General features: G+C 46.8%; 1 protein-coding gene across 2 annotated transcripts in view; it reads right to left on the bottom strand.

Moving 5' to 3' along the window:
* LOC141074042 (uncharacterized) overlaps positions 1 to 22,859 on the bottom strand; it is a 40,499-nt gene that overhangs the window by 6,882 nt on the left and 10,758 nt on the right. The window contains exon 2 of one of the 2 annotated variants that reach the window (XM_073561561.1): positions 15,555 to 15,715. The gene's annotated coding sequence lies outside the window, so the exon portion shown is untranslated. The remainder of the gene's footprint in view (positions 1 to 15,554; positions 15,716 to 22,859) is intronic. The other variant, XM_073561562.1, reaches the window with a different exon arrangement.

Below are 22,859 nucleotides of genomic sequence, written 5' to 3'. Positions count from 1 at the left end.
GAGTGGCCTACAGGAGGACTGCCAGGCGCAAGAGGACTCGGGTCCTGACAGTGCTACTGCTGCCATATCTTCATCCTCATCAGATGAGGAGTTTGACTTTGACAAGTATTTGTATGACATGGAGCAGGCAAAGCGTTGCCGCAAGGAAAAAGATTTCACTCTGTCTCCTATAGCAGCAGATTGACCATATTTCAGCAAAATGTTTCACTTGCTCTCAAAGAAAAAGAAAAATTCAACCGTTCATCAAAACTGACTGTGCATGAGGCAATTCCTTTACACCCGGAAATTGTTAGAGATGTTGCCCATGTGGTTACGGCTTTGCCTCCAACCCAAGTTACTGTAGAGAGGTTGTTCTCTAGCCTTAAAATTATTAGGTCAGATTTGAGGTCATCTATGAAGGAGGATCTGATGGAGGCAATTCTTTTTCTTAGAACAAATTCATAGACTGCACAAATGTTATTTAGTATGTTTTTGTTGAAAACTGTTTTTTCCACTTATAGTTTACTACATAGTGTTATATATATATATATATGTAATCGATATGACATAGTGTATTACATGTTTACAATTTATTACAATTTTTTGTGTTCTAAAGTTGTATTCCAATAAATATTATGTTCTATCTAAATATCTTGATTATTGTATCATAAAAATGATTTAATGTCTGATGTTCACATTGTACTAGAATACATTTTTCACTTAAATATAAGCAATATATGTGGGAGTCGGAGTCGTGGAGTCGGAGTTGGAGTCGCTGTAAGGGAAATTGAGGAGTCGGAGTCGCAGGTTTGGCTTACCGACTCCACAGCCCTGCTTTGGGGTACATGTTTTTTCTATTAGTCACCTACTGACTAACCTTCAGGGGGTGAATTATGGGTATAGTTTTATATTTGGAATTAACCCTCAACTGGTGAGGTGGGGTTTTTGTCACGCAACTGGTGATGTGGGGTTTCCTATACCCCAGTGTTTAGAAATCTCTTATTTTTACAGAAAATGCAAGGATCACGTTTGTTTTAATCGTTTTCATTTTGGCGATTGATTACACATGAGTAGTGTTGAACTTTCCGATACCGCAAGTATCGGGTATCGGCTGATATTAGCTGTATCGGAATTCCGATACTGACTTCCGATACTTTTTTCATATCGGATACCGGAATCGGAAGTTCCCATAATGCTATCAGCCCGCTCACTTTGATTCAGCCAATGGGAATCCTCAGAAGTGTGGGCACATCCTGTTAGGCATGTAGGCATGTTAACTATTGGCATGGCTGTGATTGGCTGCTGAAATGATGTCATGATGCACTATAAAAGCCACCGCCGCCGCCATTTCTGGTCACTCTGCTGTGAATTCAGTTAGGGACAGGCTGCTGTTGAAGACTGTGAGGGACAGTTAGAAATAGCGATTCTCAAAACAATATTGTGCTTTACCCAGGCTACATAAACCACCACTGTAGCTTTCTTTTGCCTAGCAGCAGTGTTCACAGCTATCTGCAAGGGCTGTGTGAGTGCAGCTCACGCTGTGGAGTGGGTCCTTCAGCCACGTCTGGTTGTAGGCCGCCCAGCGTGCCTCACTGCTGCCTCATACATATTTTTCTTTTTGAGCTGCTTATTTAAAAAATTCTATCTAGTGTGCTTCCATCCGTATCCATATACGTTGGTTGCAAACAATAGTAGTAGACAGCGGAGCCTTTCTGCAGCCTTTCAGTGCTAGTGCCCACTTAGCTGCACTCTTCACGGCTGTCTGAGAGGTCTCTGACTGTGTGTGAGTGCAGCTCACGCTGAGTAGTGTGTCCTGCAGCTACGTCTGGTTGTAGGCCGCTCACTGCCTCACACATATTTTTCTTTAATTGCAGCTCATTTTTTCTTCTCCTATTAGTGTGCATCCATCCATATCCATCTACATTGGTTGGTTGCAAACACTATATAGGAGTAGATAGAGGATCCTTTTTTCTGGCTTGTGCCCTTCAGCTGCAGCCAGATCAGTATTACCCAATTTTTCTGGAGCCTCATCTTTTGCATTGTAGGTTACCTGCCTGCATTGTAATAGCTCCAGAAAGTTGGTGATACTCTGACTTTCAAATCATTGGTCACATCCTTTTAGTTTTTCCCCCCCAAAAAAAAAACAACAAAGTTCACCAAACACTACATTTGAAAGTTGTGTAGGCCACATTAGCTCCCATTAAAGTGTAGTCAACACACACACTTCATAAAATTAGTTTTTCTTATACCTGTAACCAGCTGTTCTGGAACAAACACACTAAGGCCCCCCTTTGTACTTTTCTGCCTATCTTTCTCAGTCTAGCAAGATGAAGACGGCAGAGAGTAAGGCACGTGGTCGTGGAGTTTCATCAGGGAGAGGACTTGGGGATTCTACAGGGATAGGACGTGGGGATTCTGCAGGGAGAGGACGTGGGGATTCTGTGCCTGCTGTTGGCACCAGTGAGTCAGCATCCCCCAGTTTTAGCAGGCAACAGTCCTTTATGCGCAACTTTGTAGGACCTCACCGTACCCCACTGCTGCGGGAGGAACAAATTGAAGCCGTTGTCGGATGGATGGCAGCTAACGCATCGACTTCAATTACTTCCACATCCTCACAGGGCCAGAGCACCGAAGAGCAACCATCTGTCTCTTCACCACCTGCCAAAGTGCCCAGGCAGTCAGAGAGCCCTGGACAGGAGCCATCACAGTCGCTACTTCTGTTCTCGGAATCTGTTGGTTTGGAAAGAGGGGGCCAGCCAAGCAGCATTCCAGAATGTGAAGAAGAGGGAGTATGCAGTGATGCGCAACTTCTTTGTCCCTCTGAATCTGAAGAGGCGGGTGGGCCAGTGCCTATGTTCAGCACACCTCAGTACGCATCAGATGATGACGAGACTCAGTTACCACTTTCTGGTGCATACGGTGCTGGCGAGACAACCCAGGAGAAGCAGATGTTTGAAGAGGGGAGTGTAGATGATGAGGTCCTTGACCCATAATGGCGTGAGGAACAGGAAGGTGGTGGGAGCAGCTCTGAGGAAGAGATTCCCCGAACGGCCAAAACCGGAGGGAGAGGGAGGGGGAAGACTTGGTTGCCTGTAGCCTCCACTTCGGCACCCGTTAGGAGCATTCCACTTTCAAAAGGCAAAACGGGCGCTCCCAAGACTTGCAGTGCGTGGTCCTTTTTTGACACAGTTGCAGATGACATTTGCTTTGTCAAACGCAAGCTGTGTCATCAGAGAGTCAAAAGAGGAAAAAATGTCAGCAACCTCAATACCACTAATATGTAGAAACAAGTGCGGACCAAGCACGAGGTGGAGTTACACAGACACACTGAAGACGTAGGCCAACGTACAGCACCACCTACCACCTCTTCAGCTCGTGTTGGGGCCTCTTCCTCCAGCTCACACACAGCTGGTTCGGCTTCCTCACAGGATCGCCAAGGAAGAACCTCTGGCACTGTTGTCCGGAGACCCTGTGACATTCCACCCACAGCACCACGTTCCAAGTCATCCTCACACTCCCAGGCCACTCGGCAGCCATCGGTAGCACAGGCATGGGAGAAAAGGCGACCATACTCGGCAAACCATCCCCGAGCACAGGCTCTGAATGCTGGCATTGCCAAACTACTGGCCCTTGAAATGCTGTCATTCAGGCTGGTGGAGACTGACACCTTCTGGGACTTCATGGCATTGGCAGTCCCACAATACACCGTGCCCATCCGCTTTTATTTCAGCAGGCGAGCCGTCCCTGCCCTGCAGAAACATGTGGAGGCAAACATAAAACATGCGCTACTAAACGCCGTCAGTAGCAAGGTCCACCTGACCACTGATTCGTGGACCAGTAACCATGGACAGGGACGATACCTTTCCCTCACTGCCCATTGGGTCAATGTTGTGGAGCCGGGTACAGATCTGGAGAGTGGCACTCTACATGTTCTGCCAACTCCACGGATTGCAGGAATCCAGTCTGTACATATTGACTCCTCCTCCTACTCAAGTTCCTCTGAAACAGCGCAGCAGGAGCCTGTTACGACCGATATGAGCACAGCCATGGCCAAACGTCAACAGGCCGTACTCAAATTAATTTCTTTGGGGAATCGAAGCCACACAGTGCAGGAGCTCTGGAATGCCATCAAGCAGGAGAGCGACGTGTGGTTTGTGCCAGCGAATCTCCAGCCGGGCTTGGTAGTGTGTGACAATGGCTGAAATCTGGTGGCAGCTCTTGGCCTAGGCAACCTCACTCACATCCCATGTCTGGCACATGTGCTCAACTTGGTCGTGCAGAGCTTTCTGAGGGACTATCCGGATCTTGATGCACTGCTGCACAAGGTCCACATAGAGTGCGCTCACTTGCGTCGTTCCAGCACGGCAAGATCGTGCCTTGCTGCTCTGCAGCGCCGATTACGCCTTCCGGAACATCGCATCATATGTGACCTACCCACCAGGTGGAATTCAACGTTACATATGTTGGAGCGGTTGTGTGTGCAGCAGGCAGCAGTCATGGAGTACCAGCTGCATCAGGCACAAACAAGTCGCAATGTGCGCCAGTCACACTTCAGCACCACTGAGTGGGCCTCTATGAAGGACATCTGCCTCGTTTTGCGTGCCTTCGTTGATTCCACTTGGATGGCGAGTGCAGATGATGCACTAGTCAGCATGACTGTCCCCCTTATCTGCCTGCTTCAAAAAACACTGCAAGCACTAAGGGATGAGGTTTTGGAAGAGGTGGAGGATGAGGAGTCCCAAATGCCATCTGCTTCTGGACAGTCTGCGCTACGTGCTTCCTCACAAAGGCCTAGGCAGGGGACACTTTGTGAGGAGGATGAGGAGGAGTCGATGGAGGAGGAAGACATCTCTCCACAGGAGGGAGGTACACAAAGCTCTAGTCAGTATGTACAGCGAGGGTGGGGTGATGCAGAGCAGTCAGAGATCACGCCTCAAGCAGGGGACAGCGGTTCTTTGGCAGTTGGGAGTCTGCAGCACATGGTTGACTTCATGCTGCAGTGCCTGAGAAACGCATCGCCCACATTCTCTACACGGCTGATTATTGGGTGTACACCCTCCTAGATCCTCGCTACCGGGACAACTTGCAAACCCTCATACCAACATTGAACCGGGAGCGTAAACTGCGGGAGTACCAAGACACACTGGTGCAGTCCATCATGTTTTCCATTCCACCCGACAGCAGTGGTGCTAGTGCTTTACAAAGCACCTCTGTGCGTCGAGCCAGTGGAGGAAACTCGGCACAAAGAGGGAGCAGAGGCAGCGCCTCAGCACAAGGCAAGACCAGTATGGCCCAAATGTGCCAAAGTTTTGTGTGTCCGCCACAATTGTCTACACCATCACTGATGGCTCCAGTCAGCAGGAGGCAACGTTTCTGTCAGATGGTGACAGACTACATGTCTCGCCCTGTGACTGTACTCCCAGATGGCTCTTCCCCCTTCAAGTTTTGGGTCTCTAAGCTGGATACATGGCCAGAGCTTAGCCAGTATGCATTGGAGGTGCTGGCTTGCCCTGCTGCCAGTGTATTATCGGAACGCGTCTTTAGTGCCGTAGGTGGTGTACTAACAGACCGTCGCACGCGACTTTCTTCCGATAACGTCGACCGGCTTACTTTTCTGAAAATGAACAAGGCCTGGATCTCTCCAGAATTTGCCAGTCCTCTTCCCGACTAAATAATTGGTTGGCAACTGTATCCAGGTCTCCTGTTGTGTTCATGTTTCTACCACCTGAACTATAATCCCTGGGCTTCAACACAGCCAGTTGTCGCTCAGATGTGTCGTCTGCACAGAGAAAAACACTAGCTCCTGTGTTAGTGGGGTTCAGTAACGCCAGCTGCTCCCCTGCTGTGTGGATGGCAAAGTCTCCTGCTCCATCCACATTCAAACTACTACTGATTTTTAACCCTGCTCCACTTAGGCCTCTGGCTCCACTGTCTCTAGTATTTCCCCTGGCCTCCAACCCCGCCAGTGACAGCTCTTAAGTGGCGTCTGCATAATCCACACTTGTTCCAGTGTTACTTGGCCTCAGTCACGTCAGTTGATTCCCTGATGTGTGACCGGCAAGGTCTCCTGCTCTGTCCACATTCCCATTACTAGTAGTGTGAATGAGGACAGAGCAGGAGTCCTTGCCGGACACACATCAGGGGATCAACTGACGGGAATGAGCCCAAGTAACACAGGAACAAGTGTGGATTGTGCTGACGCCACTTCAGAGCTGTCACTGGCGGGGTTAGAGGCCAGGGGAAATACTAGAGACAGTGAAGCTGGAGGCCATAGTGGAGCACGGTTACAATCAGTAGTAGTCTACTACCTCTATAAAACGTGCTGCAATTGGCCTTAGCCTGGGCTCCAACAACGTCAGTTGGTGTTGAGAAGTGCCGTCTTCGCAGAGAAAAACACTCGCTACTGTGTCTGTGGGGTTCAGTAATGCCAGCTGTTCCCCTGCTGTGTAGACGGCAAAGTCTCCTGCTGCCTCCACATGCCAACACCATCAGGCCTCAGCCTGCTCCATGCCTCATCCTGGGCTCCAACAACGCCAGTTGGTGTTCAGAAGTGCCGCCTTCGCAGAGAAACACACACTAGCTCCTGTGTTAGTCGGGTTCAGTAATGCCAGCTGTTCCCCTGCTGTGTAGACGGCAATGTCTCCTGCTCCATCCACATGCAAACTACTACAGATCTGTAACTGTGCTCAACTTAGGCCTCTGGCTCCACTGTCACTAGTATTTCCCCTGGCCAACAACCCCGCCAGTTACAGCTCTGAAGTGGCATCTGCACAATCCACACTTGTTCCTGAGTTACTGTGGCTCAGTCCCGTCAGTTGATCCCCTGATGTGTGTCCGGCAAGGTCTCCTGCTCTGTCCACATTCCCATTACTAGTAGTGTGAATGAGGACTGAGCAGGAGAGCTTGCCAGACACACATCAGGGGATCAACAGACGGGACTGAGCCACAGTTACACAGGAACAAGTGTGGATTGTGCAGACGCCACTTCAGAGCTGTAACTGGCGGGGTTGTTGGCCAGGGGAAATACTAGAGACAGTGGAGCCGGAGGCCATAGTGGAGCACGGTGACAATCAGTAGTAGTCTACAACCTCTATAAAACCAGCTGCAAGTTGTCCTCCGCCTGCTGCATGCTTCATCCTGGGCTACAACACAGCCAGTTGTAGCCTGGAAGTGCCGTCCGCACAGATATAAACACTCGCTCCTGTGTTAGTGGGGTTCAGTAACGCCAGCTGTTCCCCTGCTGTGTGGATGGCAAAGTCTCCTGCTGCCTCCAAACTCACACAACGCTTTTTCTCCTCGCTCCAAGTAGGCCTCAGCCTGCTCGGAGCATTGATCCTGGGCTACAACACAGCCAGTTGTAGCCTGGAAGTGCCGTCCGCACAGATTGAAACACTCGCTCCTGTGTTAGTGGGGTTCAGTAACGCCAGCTGTTCCCCTGCTGTGTGGATGGCAAAGTCTCCTGCTGCCTCCAAACTCACACTACAACGCTTTTTCTCCTCGCTCCAAGTAGGCCTCAGCCTGCTCGGAGCATTGATCCTGGGCTACAACACAGCCAGTTGTAGCCTGGAAGTGCCGTGCGCACAGATTTAAACACTCGCTCCTGTGTTAGTGGGGTTCAGTAACGCCAGCTGTTCCCCTGCTGTGATGATGGCAAAGTCTCCTGCTGCCTCCAAACTCACACTACAACGCTTTTTCTCCTCGCTCCAAGTAGGCCTCAGCCTGCTCTGAGCATTGATCCTGGGCTACAACACAGCCAGTTGTAGCCTGGAAGTGCCGTCCGCACAGATTGAAACACTCGCTCCTGTGTTAGTGGGGTTCAGTAACGCCAGCTGTTCCCCTGCTGTGTGGATGGCAAAGTCTCCTGCTGCCTCCAAACTCACACTACAACGCTTTTTCTCCTCGCTCCAAGTAGGTCTCAGCCTCCTCGGAGCATTGATCCTGGGCTACAACACAGCCAGTGGTAGCCTGGAAGTACCTTCCGCACAGATTGAAACACTCGCTCCTGTGTTAGTGGGGTTCAGTAACGCCAGCTGTTCCCCTGCTGTGTGGATGGCAAAGTCTCCTGCTGCCTCCAAACTCACACTACAACGCTTTTTCTCCTCGCTCCAAGTAGGCCTCAGCCTGCTCGGAGCATTGATCCTGGGCTACAACACAGCCAGTTGTAGCCTGGAAGTGTCGTCCGCACAGATTGAAACACTCGTTCCTGTCTGTGGGTTTCAGTAACGCCAGCTGTTCCCCTGCTGTGTGGACGGCAAAGTCTCCTGCTCCATCCACATTCAAACTAACTACTGATTTTTTTAACCCTGCTCCACTTAGGCCTCTGGCTCCACTGTCTCTAGTATTTCCCCTGGCCTCCAACCCCGCCAGTGACAGCTCTGAAGTGGCGTCTGCACAATCCACACTTGTTCCTGTGTTACTTGGCCTCAGTCACGTCAGTTGATCCCCTGATGTGTGTCCTGCTCTGTCCACATTCCCATTACTAGTAGTGTGAATGAGGATAGAGCAGGAGACCTTGCCGAACACACATCAGGGGATCAACTGACGGGACTGAGGCCAAGTAACACAGGAACAAGTGTGGATTGTGCTGATGCCACTTCAGAGCTGTCACTGGCGGGGTTGGAGGCCAGGGGAAATACTAGAGACAGTGGAGCCAGAGGCCTAAGTGGAGCATGGTTACAATCAGTAGTAGTCTACAACCTCTATAAAACGTGCTGCAAGTTGGCCTCAGCCAACTCCATGCCTCATCCTGGGCTCCAACAACGCCAGTTGGTGTTCAGAAGTGCCGTCTTCACAGAGAAACACACATTAGCTCCTGTGTTAGTGGGGTTCAGTAATGCCAGCTGTTACCCTGCTGTGTAGATGGCAAAGTCTCCTGCTGCCTCCACATGCCAACCCTAGCAGGCCTCAGCCTGCTCCATGCCTCATCCTGGTCTCCAACAATGCCAGTTGGTGTTCAGAAGTGCCGTCTTCACAGAGAAACACACACTAGCTCCTGTGTTAGTGGAGTTCAGTAATGCCAGCTGTTCCCCTGCTGTGCGGATGGCAAAGTCTCCTGCTGCCTCCAACATCACACTACATGTTATTTTCCACTTGTTCCAAGTAGGTCTCAGCCTGCTCGGAGCATTGATCCTGGGCTTCAACACAGTTGTCGCTTGGAAGTGCCGTCCGCACAGATAGAAACACTCGCTCCTGTGTCTGTGGGGTTCAGTAACGCCAGCTGTTCCCCTGCTGTGCGGATGGCAAAGTCTACTGCTGCCTCCAACACCACACTACTACTGACTTTTAACCGTGGTCCACTTTGGCCTATGGCTGTACTGTCTCTAGTATTTCCCCTGGCCTCCAACCCCGCCAGTCGCTGCTCTGATGTGCCATCTGCACAATCCACACTTGTTCCTGTGTTATTGGGACTCAGTCACGTCAGTTGATCCCCTGATGTGTGTCCGGCAATGTCTCCTGCTCTGTCCCCATTCCCATTAATAGTTGTGGGAATGTGGACAGAGCAGGACACCTTGCCGGACACACATCAGGGGATCAACTGACGTGACTGAGCCCCAGTAACTCAGGAACAAGTGTGGATTATGCAGACAACACTGCAGAGCAGCAACTGGCGTGGTTGGAGGCCAGGGGAAATACTAGAGACAGTAGAGCCAGAGGCCAAAGTGGAGCACGGTTACAATCAGTAGTTGTGTACAACCAACATAAAACTCCAAGTTGGCCTCAGCCTGCTGCATGATTGACTGCTGGGCTTCAACATCGCATGTTGCTGCTCAGAAGTGTGTTTGCCACGGGTACTCCCTCCTGCCCAGCCGGGTTCCAGCACCGTCAGCTGTTTCTCGGCAGAGCGTTTCCCTAGGTGCCTCCTTCTTGGTATCCGAGTACCAGCAACGTCTGCTGGTCCTTGGTAGTGCTTTTTAGCACAGGTAACGCCTGCTTAGAAACCGTGTTCCAGCACCGTCAGCTGGTCCACGGTTGTGCCATTGGCTCTTGTTCCTTTTGCTGCCCCTCCGGGTTCCAGCACCGTCAGCTGGTTCTCGGCAGTATCTTTGGCATGGGTACTCCCTCCTGCCCAGCCTGGTTACAGCACGCCTGCTGTTTCTGGGTAGTGTCAACGTCACTTTGCCACTGATACGTTGTCCTGTCGTGTTGCGGTCGGGTTAGCCGAGTCTATGGTGCCTGCAGTTTCAGTGCTTCCTATATGGGCTGCGGGTTCTGGTAAAAAAAGGCTGGTTTCATAGTGCCAATAGGACAAGCACCCCCTGTAGGACTGTGGTTTTCGGTAACTGCGGCCGGATCGCGGCATTGCAACTTTGTTTTTCATGGGTATCTTCTGCTACCCATCCGGGTTCCAGCAAGATCAGCTGGTTCTCGGCAGTGCCTTTGGCTGAGGTGCCTCCTTGTCGGTATCCGAGTCCAAGCAACGTCTGCTGGTCCTTGGTAGTGCTTTTTAGCACAGGTACCTCCTGCTTAGTAACCATGTTCCAGCACCGTCAGCTGTTCCACGGTTGTCCCATTGGCTCTTGTTCCTTCTGCTGCCACTCTGGGTTCCAGCACCGTCAGCTGGTTCTCGGTCGCTCCATTGAGTATTGTAGCTTCTGCTACCCATCCGGGTTCCAGCACCGTCACCTGGTTCTCGGCAGTGCCTTTGGCCTAGGTGCCTCCTTGTCGGTATCCGAGTTCCACCAACGTCTGCTGGTCCTTGGTAGTGCTTTGGAGAACAGGTACCTCCTGCTTAGTAACCGTGTTCCAGCACCGTCAGCTGGTCCACGGTTGTGCCATTGGCTCTTGTTCATTCTGCTGCCCCTCCGGGTTCCAGCACCATCAGCTGGTTCTCGGCAGTGTCTTTGGCAAGGGTACTGCCTCCTGCCCAGCCTGGTTACAGCACGCCTGCTGTTTCCGGGTAGTGTCAACGTCACTTTGCCACTGATACGTTGTCCTGTCGTGTTGCGGTCGGGTTAGCCGAGTCTATGGTGCCTGCAGTTTCAGTGCTTCCTATGTGGACTGCGGGTTCTGGTAACAAAGGCTGGTTCCATAGTGCCAATAGGAAAAGCACCCCCTGCAGGACTGTGGGTTTCGGTAACTGCGGCCTGCTCGCGGACGCGACACTTTGTTAATCATGGGTACCTTCTGCTACCCATCCGGGTTCCAGCAACGTCAGTTGGTTCCCGGCAGAGCCTTTGGCCTAGGTGCCTCCTTGTCGGTATCCGAGTTCCACCAACGTCTGCTGGTCCTTGGTAGTGCTTTGGAGCACAGGTACCTCCTGTTTAGTAACAGTGTTCCAGCACCGTCAGCTGTTCCACGGTTGTCCCATTGGCTCTTGTTCCTTCTGCTGCCCCTCCGGGTTCCAGCACCGTCAGCTGGTCCTCGCTAGTTTCATTTGCTCTTGCAGCTTCTGCTACCCATCCGGGTTCCTGCACCATCAGCTGGTTCTCGGCAGTGCCTTTGGCCTAGGTGCCTCCTTGTCGGTATCCGAGTTCCACCAACGTCTGCTGGTCCTTGGTAGTGCTTTGGAGCACAGGTACCTCCTGCTTAGTAACCGTGTTCCAGCACCGTCAGCTGGTCCACGGTTGTGCCATTGGCTCTTGTTCATTCTGCTGCCACTCCGGGTTCCAGTACCATCAGCTGGTTCTCGCCAGTTCCTCAGCCTTCTTGTAACTTCTGCTACTTTTCAAAGTTCAAGCTTGTGGAAATGGTTTTTGATTCTCACTCTGGATCTCCCTGACAATGACCCTGAAGACGACGACCCTGAAGACCACACAGAAGAATACCTAAAAGATGACCCTGAAGATGACCAAGAGGACAAAGAACAGGAAGACAACCACCAAGATGCAGAACAACAAGAGACAGAAGACCAAGAAGCATAAAAACCAAAAGCAGAAGAACATTAAGCATAAGACTAAAAATCTGAGAAAATGAGATTGTCAAATTTATAAGCAGAAGAAGACTAAGCAGTGTATGGTGGTGAGTCCGTTCCTCCTCGTGGTGCCCCTGGAAAAGGCCTGCTGCTGCAGGCCAAACTGAACGCGGACAAATCCTGTTGTAAATCTTTTGTGACAGGCTGAACGGAAGGTGTAATCTTCAAACTTTTATAGATAACTACAGGAATGCCTGACACAAATAAGAATATGATGAAGAAGAATAGGAAGAAGATGAAGAAGTAGAATATGAAGAAGAATAAAAGAAGAAGATGAAGTAGAATATGAAGAATAGAAGAAGAAGATACTGCTGCTGCTGAAGATGATGAAGGAGAAAGTGTGGGAGAAGTAAAAAAGAAGGTGAAGAGCATGGAAGTAGTGAAACATACATATCTGACAAAAAATTAAAGACTTTAACATAGTCAATATCTTTTTAACTACGAACGTCTTTAAAAAAAAAAAAAATTCCTGCTATTCCATTTGATTGGGCTAAACCTCTATGGCTTTAATGTCTCCTACACCTCCCACAATACATTCTACATTATTATGTTGTTTTTCTTCATGTAGAATTAACCAACAGGGAAAGAAAGGGTTTATTTTATTCCGATATTTCTGTTCCATTGACTTGAATGGGACTTCCGGGATCGGAATCGGCGATACCCGATACTTTTTTTAGATCGGCCGATCCATTCCGATACGATATTTTTCAGTATCGGGTGGTATCGCTCAACACTACACATGAGTATAACAAATTTTCGACACCAAGTATCACGAACAATCAGAAACTCAGTTATAAATTTGTGTAAAAATAAAGTTTTCAAACTTTGAAAATGTGTAAAAAGAATTGCATGAGTGGTGATGTGGGGTTCAGCAAGGCCAAGACAACACTTAACGACAGCTAGCTCTGTTGTGTGGCCAAAAGAGAGAGGCCTTGACGACATCCTGTTGACAAGGAAATGGATGGTAGCTAGTGAGACATATCCTCATACCCGCATTTTTCAATGAATGTCAGCCGAACAAAAATTCCCTGGGGTGTGTCAAACCCCACCTCACCAGTTGAGGGTTAATACAGTTTAGTTTTATCCTTTTGGCAGCAAACATGAGGAATGACAAAAGACAATCCATTTAAGAAGATTCAAGTTTGGTTAAAACTGATCCAACATTCAAGACTCTATAGAAACAGGGTCTGTTCCTTTTGATTGGCGGCAAGCAAATGTGGTACCAATATTCAAAAAGGGGTCTAAAAGGGAACCTGGAAACTATAGGCCGGTAAGCTTAGCATCTGTTGTGGGTAAAATTTTTGAAGGTTTTCTAAGGGATACCATTATGGAATATCTCAATGTTAATAAATGTTTAACTCCATATCAACATGGATTTATGAAGGATCGCTCCTGTCAAACTAACCTGATCAGCTTCTATGAGGATGTAAGCTCTGAAATGGACCCAGGAGAATCATTGGATGTCATTTATCTCGACTTCTCTAAAGCATTTGACACTGTCCCACATAAAAGATTGGTAAGTAAGATGAGAAAGCTTGGGCTAGGGGAGAATGTGTGTAGATGGGTAGGTAGCTGGCTTAGTGATAGAAAACAGAGTAGTTATTAATGGGGCATACTCAGACTGGGCAAGGGTTACTAGTGGGGGACCACAGGGTTCTGTATTGGGCCCCCTACTATTAAATATATTTATTAATGATCTAGTGGATGGCTTACACAGTAATATATCAGTATTTGCAGATGATACAAAACTATGTAAGGTAGTTGCAACTACAGACAGATTTGAGTAAATTGGAGAATTGGGCTGAAAAATGGCAAATGAGGTTTAACACAGATAAGTGTAAGGTTATGCACATGGGAAGGAGAAACAGATGCTACAATTACTTACTAAATGGGAAACTGCTGGGGATATCAGACATGGAAAAAGACTTAGGCATCTTAGTCAATAAGAAGCTAAATTGGAGTGTCCAGTGTCAGGCAGCTGCCACCAAAGCAAATAGGGTCATGGGATGCATTAGAAGAGGTCTGGGGACACAAGATAAAAACATAATTCTCCCTCTGTACAAATCACTCGTCAGACCACACTTGGAGTATTGTGTGCAATTTTGGACGCCGATGCTCAAGAAAGACAATACTGAACTTGAAAGGGTTCAAAGGCGGGCTACTAAAATGAAAAAAGGAGTTGGTTCACTACAATACCCAGAAAGGTTATCAAAATTAGGTCTATTTACTCTAGAAAAGAGAAGACTTAGGGGAGACTCAATATATATGTACAAGTATATCAGAGGGCAATACAGAGATCTCTCCAATGAACTGTTTGTACCAAGGACTGTGACAAGAACAAGGGGGCATTCTCTTCGTTTGGAGGAAAGACAATTTCTGCACCAGCATAGAAGAGGGTTCTTCACGGTAAGAGCAGTGAGGCTCTGGAATTCTCTTCCTGAGGAAGTAGTGATGGCCAACTCACTGAATGAATTTAAGAAAGGAATGGACGCTTTTCTTGTGAATAACAGTATAGAAGGTTACGAATAAGAGAATATTATAGGTAGATAGTTGACCCAGCTTAGGGGAAGGAATTTTTTTCCCTATGGAGAAAATTGGCTTCTACTCTGTGGGTTTTTTGCCTTCCCCAGGATCAACAATGCAGAACAGCTGCACTAAAAATAGGCTGAACTAGATGGACATAAGGTCTTCCTTCAGCCTTCAAAACTATGTTACTATGTTATTATGAACATAAAAAAGGCTTCTCCCCTATGTGACGTCTCTGATGTTTATTAACAGTTGATTTCCAAGTAAAATATTTCCCACATTAAAAAAATGAAAATGGCTTCTCCTCTGTGTGAGGTCTCTGATGTCTAACAAGAATCACTTTCCGGTTAAAACATTTCCCACATTCTGAACAGGAAAAAAGGCTTCTGCCCTGTGTGCGTTCTTTGATGGCGTTCAAGAGCCATTTAAAACATTTCCTACATTCTGAACATGAATATGGCTTCACTGCTGTGTGAATTCTCTCATGTGTAACAAGACTTGAATTCTGAGTAAAACGTTTCACACATTCTGAACATCAAAAAGGCTTCTCTCCTGTGTGAGTTCTTTGGTGCTTAACAAGATTGACTTTCAGGCTAAAATATTTCCCACATTCTGAACATGAAAAAGGCTTCTCCCCTGTGTGAGTTCTTTGGTGCTTAACAAGATCCCCTTTCTGGTTAAAACATTTCCCACATTCTGAACAGGAAAAAGGCTTCTCCCCTGTGTGAGTTCTATGGTGATTAACAAATTGTGATTTACGTGCAAAACATTTCCCACATTCTGAACAGGAAAAAGGCTTCTCCCCTGTGTGAGTTCTATGATGAGTAACAAAATGTGATTTACGTGCAAAACATTTCCCACATTCTGAACAGGAAAAAGGCTTCTCCCCTGTGTGAGTTCTCTGGTGCTTAATGCAATTTGATTTATTGCTAAAACATTTCCCACATTCTGAACAAGAAAAAGGCTTCTCCCCTGTGTGAGTTCTATGGTGAGTAACAAGCAGTGATTTGTGTGCAAAACATTTCCCACATTCTGAACAGGAAAAACGCTTCTTTCCTTTAGGAGCAGTTTGTTTTTTAATGCCTCTTTTGTGACTTTGATTTTCCTTAGTAGTCAGTAATGAATCAGAAGGTGGGACCTGTTTCATAGGATCAGATGACAGATCTTTGCTGTGAATGGATGATGAGATATCTGGACTAATGGCATTCACTTCAGTTGTATCCTGTGAGATCTCAAGATCATCAGATTTACAAATTGAAGATGTCAGCTGTCCCTCCAATCTCCTGGTACAGTTATCTGCTAAGATAAAAAACAATTTTCTTTAATAAAATATCATTGAGTTTTATATTTTTGAACATTTCTACTTAAAGAAGTTGCCCACTACTGTAACTTTGTTTTTCATATATCTTGCTATTATGTGCCACTAAAAACCCACTGTGTTTATTTTAGCAATATTATCTATTATCATCCTCTCGCAGCACATTTTCAGTGCTGGCTCTCATGGGGTAAATCGACAACTTTCTTTCTCCCGACTTACTGTGCTCTAATACTACAAGTTCCATGATGCATTGCACTGGCCTCTAAGCCAGCACCTAGCACACCCACTCCAAAACACACCCAAACCCCTCCCTCCTCTATCTTCAATCTGAAGCATCTTATTGTAAGGGTCTGTGAACACGTGGATTCTACTGCGGATCCGCAGCAGATTTGGCCCTGCAGATCCGCAGCCGATTCTCCTGCGTTGTACAGTACCATTATAGTCAATGTAAAACAAAAAACGTTGTGCACATTCTGCAGAAAAACTCACTCGAGAAGTTCATTGTGGATCTCTGAATGATCCATTGTTGTCCTAAATGACTAATGGTGATAAATTTAATCATATAATTTGTAATGTAAAATGTCTATGTTTCTGGAACATTCTAGAAAATCCCTTTGTCACACAGCTGCAGCCCCCCTCCTTTTTGGTTTCTCACTTCTTAGCAGCTGGCTGTGTGTGTGCTCTCCGCTTGCATCTTAAACATGATACTGTCCATTTCCTCTCAAAGTCCCTCCATCCCCCCTCCCTGCAGCAGCTAAGTGGAAAAGATGTTCCTTTGTTTAAAACCAGGGGCTTGAATGCAGCTATGGGAAGTATTAAAACAATTCATATTGCGGAAACCATACGCAGCAGATATAAAACCCACATTTCTGCGAAGGGCACAAGGCCAGCTTACTAATTCCTAATTTTGACAGTTATAACCTCTCCAGAACCTGAGATATGGATTGCTCCCAAACGGAGTGTCTTAAGTATGGCATGCTTGGTGTCTTCGGATTCTATTTGGTAAATCACAAACAGTGATGCCCTATGTGTGTTGGTACGGGTTTTTCTCGTTTATAGTTATTCTAAGTTTTGCAGCCAAATCATAACTTGGAGAGAGGGAGGTTGGACCTCTCCAGACCGCCCATTTCATGAGGTCACAGACCCTAGTCTATAGGTATTCCCTAGCAAATTCCAGTCAGTTGGAGCTACAGAGTCCGTGCTGACAAGAACCCCCAGATGAGTGGAGACGTGTGGCTCCTCCTTCTCCCCCCACATGGTCTGCCTGATATCGACTGAACACATGTGAGTGTTACTTTCTGCCATTTAATCCCTTTGTTTTATATTTGTATTGTACATATTTAATGTCTCAACTTTATAGCAACTTTTATCTGTATAATTACTGCCCTTTCGGGAATAAATGATAAAATTCTATTAGTTTGCCTCCATGCTCTAAGAAACGAACTATGCGCCTTTTTTAGATATTCGCTACTAATTTGGGGTTTGCCGCGGACCCTCTTAATTAACTCTTTGATTAAGTAAAGCGTGGCTGGTGGCAGTGTGGTGTGCACGGCTGGCTAGGCTAGCTGGCAGTACAGACGGGTCTTACATGCTGAATGAGGGGCTGCAGCCACAGCATTGATAATTCCCTTACTGCAGTAGTCCAGTGGCCCGTGCACAAGCAGCCCGTCCAGCGACTAATTATCCTAGGTGCAGTTCCCTGACTGACCTGAGGGTAAGGAGGACGCTGGAGAGCTGCGAGTTCCGAAGTGTAACTGAGAAAGTGGGATATACATAAATCCCCACAGTTCTTGGAAGGTTGTTAGCAGTGGTGGGGCATCCAAAATACCCCCCTGCGGTAAATTGTTAGAGCAAGATTAGCTTGCTGCATTTTTGTCACGTGGTGCCGGTGGTGGGATAACTAAGATAAGCCCCCACTGTGCCTGTGATAGCCATGTGTCGGCAGTGTGTCACGTCCCTCCGTCCGCTGACCTGCTGGTGCCAGTGGTGGGATCGTGACGTTTTGGTGGCACCGGCCGCGCCGTTCGTCACAATTTGGTGGCAACGGCGTGCCTCCTGCTTGCTGTTCATCACATATTGGTGGCAGCGGTGGGCTGTTCATCACATAATTTTTAAGAATTCAGCTGGAAACAGCCATGTATAAGGACATTGTTCTGGCATAAAAGGCATGGAATCGCATCATAAGAAAAAAACAGACTTGAAGGAATGGGGAGGGAACAGAATGAAAGCTGTTACCAGGCGCCAATCAATAGGATTATATGTAAATAAAATTGTACAAAGTGCTGAGTGCCAGAGTCGGTGAATAAAAGTTATTAATGTGCACATACATTATGGTAAGGACTTGTGGAAATATTTGCAATTAATATGTAGATGAACGAATACCGACACTGTGTGAAAGGGTGTCAGGACAAAGGGAGAAATAATGAGGAGAAAAAAATAAAATGTGAAAAAAATGAATGAAAAAAATAAGGATAATGTAAAAAGTGAAAATGCAAGTACAAGTGAGTCTAAGAAGATGAGATACAGTAGGTCTGTCAAATACTGAGCTCAATTCCCTCAATATCCATGGGTGAATGCCATCTGGGCCAGAGGATTTGCCACTGTTCAGTTTGCTCAGACGCTGGCGACCATCTCTTGTGTTACACTAGCTACAGTAGGGTTCAGTATAACAGCAGTCCAGTATGACTAACCCGATTAATCCCTGTTTTTGGTATAAATTAAATTACGTGTCACACAATTTACCAGTTGGTGCAGTAATAATAATAATAAATTTTATTTCTATAGCGCCGACATTCCGCAGCACTTTACATTTCAGAGGGGATTTGTACAGACAATAGACATTACAGCATAACAATAATCACATAGATTATAACAAATACCAAGAGGAGTGAGGGCCCTGCTCGCAAGCTTACAGTCTATGAGGAAAAAGGGAAACACGAAAGGTGGGTGGCAACAGTTGCCCTGATTGTATGGACCAGCCATAATGTTAAGTGGGTAACAGTACGGATGCAGAGGGATAATGTATGCATAAAGCATGTGGGAACATGATGCGGGAAACCTGGTTATGGTAAAACTTTTGGCTGTGCCACACAGGGATAGATTAGGTTAATGTGTTGAGGCGGTAGGCCAGTCTGAATAAATGCGTTTTCACGGCACACTTAAAATTGTTATTCTAAGAAAACCACCAGACTCCGAATTCATGATCTGCGGGTTTTTGAGTCTGTGTATTAGAATGATGATCACAATAATAGCTGTGTGGAGATCAATCAGTGAGGGCAATCATTCTGTGAAGAGGCAGGTGGGAATCCGGTGGCCCTTATCTAAGGGTGAGGCCAGGACATGTTGTACATGCATTTCTCCTTGAAAGCCTGAGAAATATGGGTCGTTCGAGACATTGTTCAAAAGAACAGAGTACTTTGATTAAAAAGTTGATTGGAGATGGTAAAACTTATAAAGAAGTGCAGACAATGATCGGCTGTTCAGCTAAAATGATCTCCAATGCTTTACCATGGAAAGCCAAACCAGAGAGACATGGAAGAAAACGGAAGACGACCATTCAAATGGAAGGAAGAATAGCCAGAATGGCAAAGGTTCAGCCAATGATCGGCTCCAGGATGATCACAGTCTCATGTTACCTGTGAGGACTGTGACAGAAGTGCAATGCATGCCGTAAAGAAGAGGAGGTCAGGTTGCGCTGTACGTCACAGACACGAAGTGAGGCAGCCACGACGAGCGATGCATCCTCAGCCACAACTGTACCCCTGACCAGCAGCCGCGGGTCAGCAGTTCACAGAGGTGGCAGGGGCTACCTGGCCTGGATTACGGTGTTTAGCTATTTGCAGAGGTGGTGCAGAGTTTAAAATCTAATTTTTTGTTGCTAATACTGTGCTCCTACACTATCTGAGCAACATGACTGCGAAAAAGGGAAACCGTGATGGAAGGGGAATTAGACTTGGTGTTCACGGTGTACGTCGGGTAGCTGGTAATGTTTGTGAAAGCACTAGTGAAGCAACATCACATCCTATTCAAAGACAACTGATAACATGTTACTGGACAGGCTACACCACTACCTTTCTTTGGCAGACGTCCAGCAGTATGCCTTAACGATGATACCCAGAAAGAGCATGTACTCGAGTGGATGGCAAGTGTAGATTCAATTGGCCTCTCCTCCTCTTCCTCCTAAATCACACCCAGTACAGTGCACAGATGTGGCACCAAATTTCCCCTTGCTTCCCCCCGCATCCCAACTATCCAACTGTTCAACTGCCTGTACGGAACCACAGATGGGTGAGTATGAAGAGCTGTTCACACATTCTATGCAGTTTTCATCAGAAGTGTACTCAAAAGCTTCGCAGAGTCAAGAGGAAGGAAATCTGCACCGATGCCCAAAATTTTTTTAGCTGGATCCGGGGCAGGGCAAAATAGGGTCCGAACAGCATCCTGACCCTCATCAGCAGATGTTAACCCCAGGGGGGCATGGTCCTGATGAGACTCATATCTGAGGTTCATGTGGACTGTACTGTGCTGTCAGGGCAAGAAGAGGAGGAGGGTGACTCCACTGGCGAGGAATGTGATAACACAGAGGATGATGATGATGATGATAAGGTGTTAGATCCCAGTTGGTGTGAACAAAGAGATACACAGGTGAGTAGGTCATCTGAGGAGGAAAAAGAGGTTAGGTTGCGCTGTATGTCACAGACACATAGTGACACGGGTGAGTAGGTCATCTGAGGAGGAAGAAGAGGTGGTTAGGTTGCGCTGTATGTTGCAGACACGTAGTGAGGCAGCCACGACGAGCGATGCATCCTCAGCCACAACTGTGCCTCTGACCAGCAGCGTCTGCGGGTCTGCAGTTCACAGAGGTGGCAAGGGCACTGCAAATTATGAGCCAACTCACGTAATCTGCCAACTTTGCAAAAAACATTGAGCCGAGGTAAAAAGTGCAATAATTTGGCTACTACATGTATGAACTTTCACATGCGCAATCAACATAAGGGCTCTAAACGTGAACCAGGAAATTATAGGCCAGTAAGTCTAACCTCCACTGTTGGTAAAATATTTGAGGGGTTTCTGAGGGATGTTATTCTGGATTATCTCAATGAGAATAACTGTTTAACTCCACATCAGCATGGGTTTATGAGGAATCGCTCCTGTCAAACCAATCTAATCAGTTTTTATGAAGTAAGCTATAGGCTGGACGTGGTATATCTTGATTTTCCAAAGCGTTTGATACCGTGCCACACAAGAGGTTGGTACACAAAATGAGAATGCTGGGTCTGGGGGAGAATGTGTGTAAATGTGTAACTGGCTTAGTGATAGAAAGCAGAGGGTGGTTATAAATGGTATATTCTCTAACTGGGTCGCTGTGACCAGTGGGGTACCGCAGGGGTCGGTGTTGGGACCTATTCTAATCAACATATTTATTAACAATCTGGTAGAAGGTATACACAGTAAAATATCGATATTTGCAGATGATACAAAACTATGTAAAGCAGTCAATACAAGAGAAGATAGTATTCTGCTACAGATGGATCTGGATAGGTTGGAAATTTGGGCCGAAAGGTGGCAGATGCGGTTTAACAATGATAAATGTAAGGTTGCTGTGCATTACCATTGTGTGAACAGCGCCACATACAAGTCTTCATTGTGCATTAATATACCAAGCATCCGTCCCTCCATACATTGGTAGTTTGTGAGCGGTTGTCTCATCGGTATTCTTGCACCTGTGTTGCCCCCATCCTAACTATATGGGCTCACTCACCCTGATAGTGCATTTGTTTGGAGGTCTGGGCAGGTCAGCATCTCTGCCTTTTTGCTGTGGTTTTGAACATTTGACATTTGCCTGAATTTTTATATCTACACGATTTACACAAATTATATTTTCTTGTCTTAACTCTATACTATTTAACATTATAAGTTGTGTATTTCTGTAATTATCTGTATGTATACATGATTAATTACCTCTTCTGTCTCTGTAAAAACAATCCCCTTTAACCCCTTTCTGACATCGGGTGTAAATGTACGCTGATGTCGGTCTACTTCCTTTGATGTGGGCCCTGCCGCTTTTCTCGCTCATGATGGGCCATAAGTGGTCAGCGCTCATAGCAAGTGAGCAACTCTGCTACATACAGGTGATCTGATCATTGCATGTATGTAGCAGCGCTGATCGGGTTATAGCAGCTTCTAGCCTCCAATTGAGACTATAGAAGCATGCCTGTGGAGACATGGGGTGGTCAGCGGGCGCCCCAGTCCTCTGGCCGAAACCACATGGATCAGGGATCATCCCACTGAACGCTACTCAGACAACACACGGTGAGGGTAAAACAGTGTGGCAATGCTTTATTGAACCACAAAACAGGCAGATAACACATAGAACAGTCCCAGCAAAATACCCAACAGAGTGCACATTACAGAGTCTTATCCTTCCGCTGATTCGCTCCCAGGATCGCTACCCCACCTGTGGCACGCACAGAGAGGAGGTAATGACAAGCGTAGGAAGATGACAGTCCATACAAGGTAAAAGGCCAGTTGATCCGAGGATGACAACCTGGCTTCTCCAAACTTATCTATGGTTTAGCGATGATCAATGGAGCAGATCTGTATTCTTCCAACCAAGGCTGAAAATCCCTAGGTTGTTTCCTATAGAATGATAAATCCGTGTCCCTCGTAATGGAGCCATGATGTAAAATGGCTGCTGTCCTGTCTCTGGTCCTTTTGAGATGTATAGATGTCTTGGCAGAATCTCTCTGGCTGTTTCTCTCTCAGTCTCTTTATACAGAGGCATGTAACCTATTTTTAGACTTAACAAGTGTCCCTCATTCAGTATTTACATAAAGGGTAAGAATGGAGATGAGATTATTATAGCATTACTTGATTATTTAAACTATTTGCATAGTTTTTCCCTCTGCTTTAGAAGTCAACAAACTAGCTCCATAACACAATGCATAATTAGCATATCAGCAAAGATCACTAGTGATCAAGGATAAGCGCACAATAAAAGTCAATATTACCGGCTTACACAAAGAAAGTCTGCTTTCTTGACCAACCAGAAATCAACTCAACACTTAATTTTGAAATTATTCACACAATTGGATACTCCAAAAAATTATTTTTGACTCCAAAATA

Source organism: Dendrobates tinctorius, unplaced genomic scaffold (assembly GCF_039654945.1).
Source record: "Dendrobates tinctorius isolate UK_male_01 unplaced genomic scaffold, ASM3965494v1 ptg000322l, whole genome shotgun sequence".
Lineage (NCBI taxonomy): Eukaryota > Metazoa > Chordata > Amphibia > Anura > Dendrobatidae > Dendrobates > Dendrobates tinctorius.
Note: the sequence above shows the minus strand (reverse complement) of the source record. Positions and strands in the feature narration are given on the sequence as shown.